General features: G+C 35.1%; 1 non-coding gene across 1 annotated transcript; it reads right to left on the bottom strand.

Annotated features, from left to right (window-relative positions):
- Positions 1 to 2,133: 2,133 nt before the first annotated feature.
- On the bottom strand, positions 2,134 to 2,206 carry trnak-cuu (transfer RNA lysine (anticodon CUU)). Its single transcript has one exon. It is a non-coding gene; the product is annotated as a tRNA-Lys (tRNA).
- Positions 2,207 to 5,000: the final 2,794 nt, after the last annotated feature.

Below are 5,000 nucleotides of genomic sequence, written 5' to 3' on the forward strand. Positions count from 1 at the left end.
GCTACCAGTTTGATACACACTTAAATAAATAAATATATTGTCATTTGTAAGTTACACGTAAGTGTGATTTAAACAAGAATAGCTAAATAAATACATTTATATATATAAAAAAATGGGTATTTCTGTCTGTCATTCCGTCGTACATTTTTTTTTTCCTTTTACGGAAGGTTTTTTGTAGAGAATAAATGATGAAAAAAACACTTAATTGAACGGTTTAAAAGAGGAGAAAACATGAAAAAAATTAAAATAAAATTTTGAAACATAGTTTATCTTCAATTTCGACTTTTTAAAATTCAAAATTCAACCGACAAAAAGGAGAAAAACTAGCTAATTTGAATCTTTTTGAAAAAATTAAAAAAAATTTTTTATGGAACATCATTAGTAATTTTTCCTGATTAAGATAAATTTTAGAATTTTGATGACATGTTTTAAATTGGTTAAAATCCAATCTGCACTTTGTTAGAATATTTAACAAATTGGACCAAGCTATATTTCTAACAAAGACAAATCAGTATTTCTTCTAGATTTTCCAGAACAAAAATGTTAAAAGAAATTCAAAATACTTTGAAATAAGATTTAAATTTGATTCTACAGATTTTCTAGATTTGCCAGAATATTTTTTTTGAATTTTAATCATAGTAAGTTTGAAGAAATATTTCACAAATACTTTTCGTCGAAAAACCAGAAGCTAAAATATTTATTATTCTTTACAATAAAAAAAATAAAAAAATTACTTGAACATTGACTTAAATCGTCAGGAAAGAAGAGGAAGAAATTTAAAAGGTAAAAAGGTATATTTGTTTAAAAATCCTAAAATCATTTTTAAGGTTGTATTTTTTCTCTAAAATTGTATTTCTAAAAGTAATAAGAAGCAAAGTAAAAAATAAATGAATTTATTTAAACAAGTGAAGACCCATCCATCCATCCATTTTCTACTGCTTATTCCAAGTGAAGACCAAGTCTTTAAAATATTTTCTTGGATTTTCAAATTCTATTTGAGTTTTGTCTCTTTTAGAATTAAAAATGTCGAGCAAAGCGAGACCAGCTTGCTAGTAAATAAATAAAATTTAAAAAATTGAGGCAGCTCACTGGTAAGTGCTGCTCTTTGAGCTATTTTTAGAACAGGCCAGCGGGCGACTGATCTGGTCCTTACGGGCTACCTGGTGACCGCGGGCACCGCGTTGGTGACCCCTGCCCTAGTATATACAATAATATAAACCAAGTCATTGTATTTCATTTAGGATTATTTCATATCTTCATTTAAATAAAAATATATTTTTATCTTTTTTAGATACAGTCAATAAATAATGTGAACATGTATCATAACATGGAAATCTAAGAGAACGTGTTGTGAATTTTTTTACACATTTTTATTAAAAAAAAAGAAAAAAAGTTTTTCTGACGTATTACATTTTAGACGATTTCTCTTAGTTATTATTTCTCGGGCTGTAGAAAAGAGCCGCTCACAGGGCACAGAGGAGGCGTCAGTGCGACACAGTTGGCGTATCGGTCACGTGACCAAAACAGCTCATGATCGGTCACGTGACTTTCTAAAAGCGGTACGCGCACCGACACAGGGTTTTGCTCTATGAGCTCGACGCATGCGCCGATGCGTCGGTGTTGCCGGACCCATCACTACCTAACCCAAAACAACAAACAATATTAAGTACTTGGTTATATTTTTAGTTCATCAATAATACTTATTGTTTACATTTAACTAAGAGAGCACAGTCTGCCAAATTCCTTGTGTGTTAAAAGTGGAACTGCACTTATTTGAATGTTGCCTGTCATTCACAATCCCTACATAAAACATGTTTTACTTTTTTTTTAATGCATTCTAAGTTGTAAAATATGGCAAGTACCAGGTGGCTAACAATGCAGCTTATTAGAAGTACACTAGCACGCCCATGAAGCCCCTTTTAGAGCATCCAAAAATACTCCTTTTACATATCTACCTGAATACTAACAAGTATTAGCAATTTTGATATTTTGAGCGCTAACGAAGACAAACTACTTTTTGATTGAGAAGTTTATTGACATCCTAAAGAATTGAATCCATGTAATGCTTTAAAAAGGCAAATGGATGGCACAAAAAGCTTCTTTGCATTGTGGTCCATTAAATATTAACACAATCGCCCAACGTGGGGCTCGAACCCACGACCCTGAGATTAAGAGTCTCATGCTCTACCGACTGAGCTAGCCGGGCCCTTTTAGCGGTTCCGTGGTCACAGAGAGCGGACTAGCTTATGCTGCTATATTGACACACTGACTGGAAAAGTTCGTTCTAGATTATAAACCATGCCTCTCACTTGGATAGTAGAAGGTTGTGGACATTGTCGGAGGCAGATATTTACATATATCCGAATTTAAGTTGTACTTCTTTCATTTCTTAGTCATATTTGAAAACAGCTCGTGTTTTCCATTTCTTCTCTTGATGCTCTGTCAGCAAGTATACTGTGTGTGTTAACCTTGAGTTCTTTGGAATGTGTTTTGACTAGCATTTGTTTTGTCTACAGAGATGGGACGAGAGAGAGGGTGGTGGGATCGGGAAGACAGACCATTTTGGGAGGCGCAATAGAATGTTCTAGAGTTAGACTGGTCTCATAATGTATATTGGCAAAGCTTTGAGAATATACAACAAAATACCTATTCTGTCTCTGGTGGTTTTTCAACTCAGCTTTTTATGTCGTAAAGAGCTTGGGAGCGAATTGTGACTTGAATTCCCTGGGAGGAACAACTGGTCCAAAACGCAACAACATAAACTGAGAAGATGGTCAACTTTGACATTAAAGACTTGTTTGTGGCCACCTTTCTTTTATTTTTATTTTTTCTTATCTCTGAGTGGCTTTTAATAAATTCTTCATCCAAACTACAAGATATAAACATCCTATCAGTCGGCATCCCAGTGAGAGCAGACATTGTACAGTAAGTGATTGATTTTTTGTTATGTTCATAGTTTGTATATCTTGTTTAGCACTTAGTAATACTACTACATGATGCTCAGTGTTTCACAAAAGTTGTATCTATTGAGCACACAGCTTCTAAAACTTGTAGCTCATCCTCTTTATGTTCAGGCTCAAAAATACAATGTTCTGGATAATCATTTGTCCCTAAGTAGTTATTGTCGAAACTTGACCATCAGGAAGCTAACAAGCCAAATACTAGAGTCCGTGAACATTGCTCCAAAGCAGGATTTTGTGTTGATTTATTGTGCAAAGGCAGTAATATAAGATCAAAGAAGGCGGCAACTAAAGAAGGACTTCCCCGTTTTTAGACCCTCTTTGTCACAGAAGAAAAACCCGCCAGGTGAACAGCTGATTTTACTTCCGGCGCTGACGCAAGACAACCATGTGACTTGCGTCCCATATGTGCGGCAGAGGGGCCATCTGTGGCCCGTGACTTCTTTGTCATTGGAACTAGACACAAAAAAACAAACAAATTGATTAACTAAAAGAAGTGTAAAAACGTATTGGGGTGTGTTGCGTTTTGGACCAGTTGTTCCTCCCAGGGAATTCAAGTCACAAGTCGCTCCCAAGCTCTTTACGACACTTAAAGCTGAGTTGAAAAACCACCAGAGACAGAATAGGTATTTTGTTGTATATTTTCAAAGCTTTGCAAATATACTTTTTGAGACCAGTCTAGCCTAGAACATTCTATTCCGCCGCCCAAAATGGTCTGTCTCCCCGACCCAAAACCCTCTCTCCTCCCCCCTCTCTCTAGACAAAATATATGCTAGTCTAAACACATTCCAAAGCATTCAAGGTTAACACACACAGTTTACTTGCAGAGAAACAGAAAGAGAATAAATGGAAAACACGAGCTGTTTTCAAATATGACTATGAAAGAAAATAAGTAACACAAAAATTCGGATATATGTAAATATCTGCCTCCGACAGGTGTTACCATTTAGTGGTTAATTGTACGGAATATGTACTTCACTGTGCAATCTACTAAAAAAAGTTTCAATCAATCAAATAATCAAACAACTGAAAAAACACCAATAAAAATTGGGAAGACAGTGTGAACCACAATGAGAAAAAGCCAAAATATTGATATCAGCCAATAATAACAACACAAAGCTGTGTCTTTAAAAACAAAACAACAAATGAATAAAATGTATGACATATATATATATATTGTGCCCAGGGCCGGCCCGTGGCATAGGCCGTATAGGCAAATGCTAAGGGCGCCGTCCATCAGGGGGCGCCACGCCAGTGCCACAAATGTTGGAGAAAAAAAAGAAAAAAAGTTGGTACTATTATTTCTAAATACAAAAAATAATCCCACGTTAATTAAAATGCAAAGTAAAGCCTATATAATGGAAATATTATTTGTTACAACATTACACATCCCCCCCCTCCCCCCCCCGCACGGTGCGCCCCCTCCCTTCCCGTATCATGACTCTTTTTGGACGTCACCACATCAAAAAATCAACACAAGATGTCAAAACGGCCAAAACTGTCAGGTGCTCAGGGAAGAAAAAAGAGAAAAGAAGAGGAGGAGAAACGAGAAAAAGACAAGAGGTAGCAGGTAGGTAACGTTAGCCTACATGAAATTATTTGTCTGTTACAGAATAGTAACCTGGCTTTTTAGCATTAAGCTAATGTTACATGATTCGGCAATTGCTAATCAATAATAGCTAGTTCTGTTTTAACGTCGGGTTAATATTGTGGAGGGGGCTAAATTGTTATGGAAAATAATAATGTAACGTTAGGTAATTACAGTACTCCCACCTTACATTCCTCAGGGACATTTGTATTAGATCTTTTAAGCAGGTGTTTTTTGTTTACATTGTTATTGCCTTCTGGTTAGCTAATGTTTGCCCTGCAGGTAATAGTCACTTTTCCACCCCTTTATATATTAGGTATAGTTGTAAGCCTAGTTGTTAAAGTGCACATCATTATTGTAAATTAAGCAATATGTATGTAAAAAATATTGTATTTCATATATTCATTTTTTATTTTTTGCATTCATTTATTTATTCATATTTTGTTTATCTT

The sequence above is a fragment of the Nerophis lumbriciformis genome, linkage group LG27, assembly GCF_033978685.3.
Source record: "Nerophis lumbriciformis linkage group LG27, RoL_Nlum_v2.1, whole genome shotgun sequence".
NCBI classification, from domain to species: Eukaryota; Metazoa; Chordata; class Actinopteri; order Syngnathiformes; family Syngnathidae; genus Nerophis; species Nerophis lumbriciformis.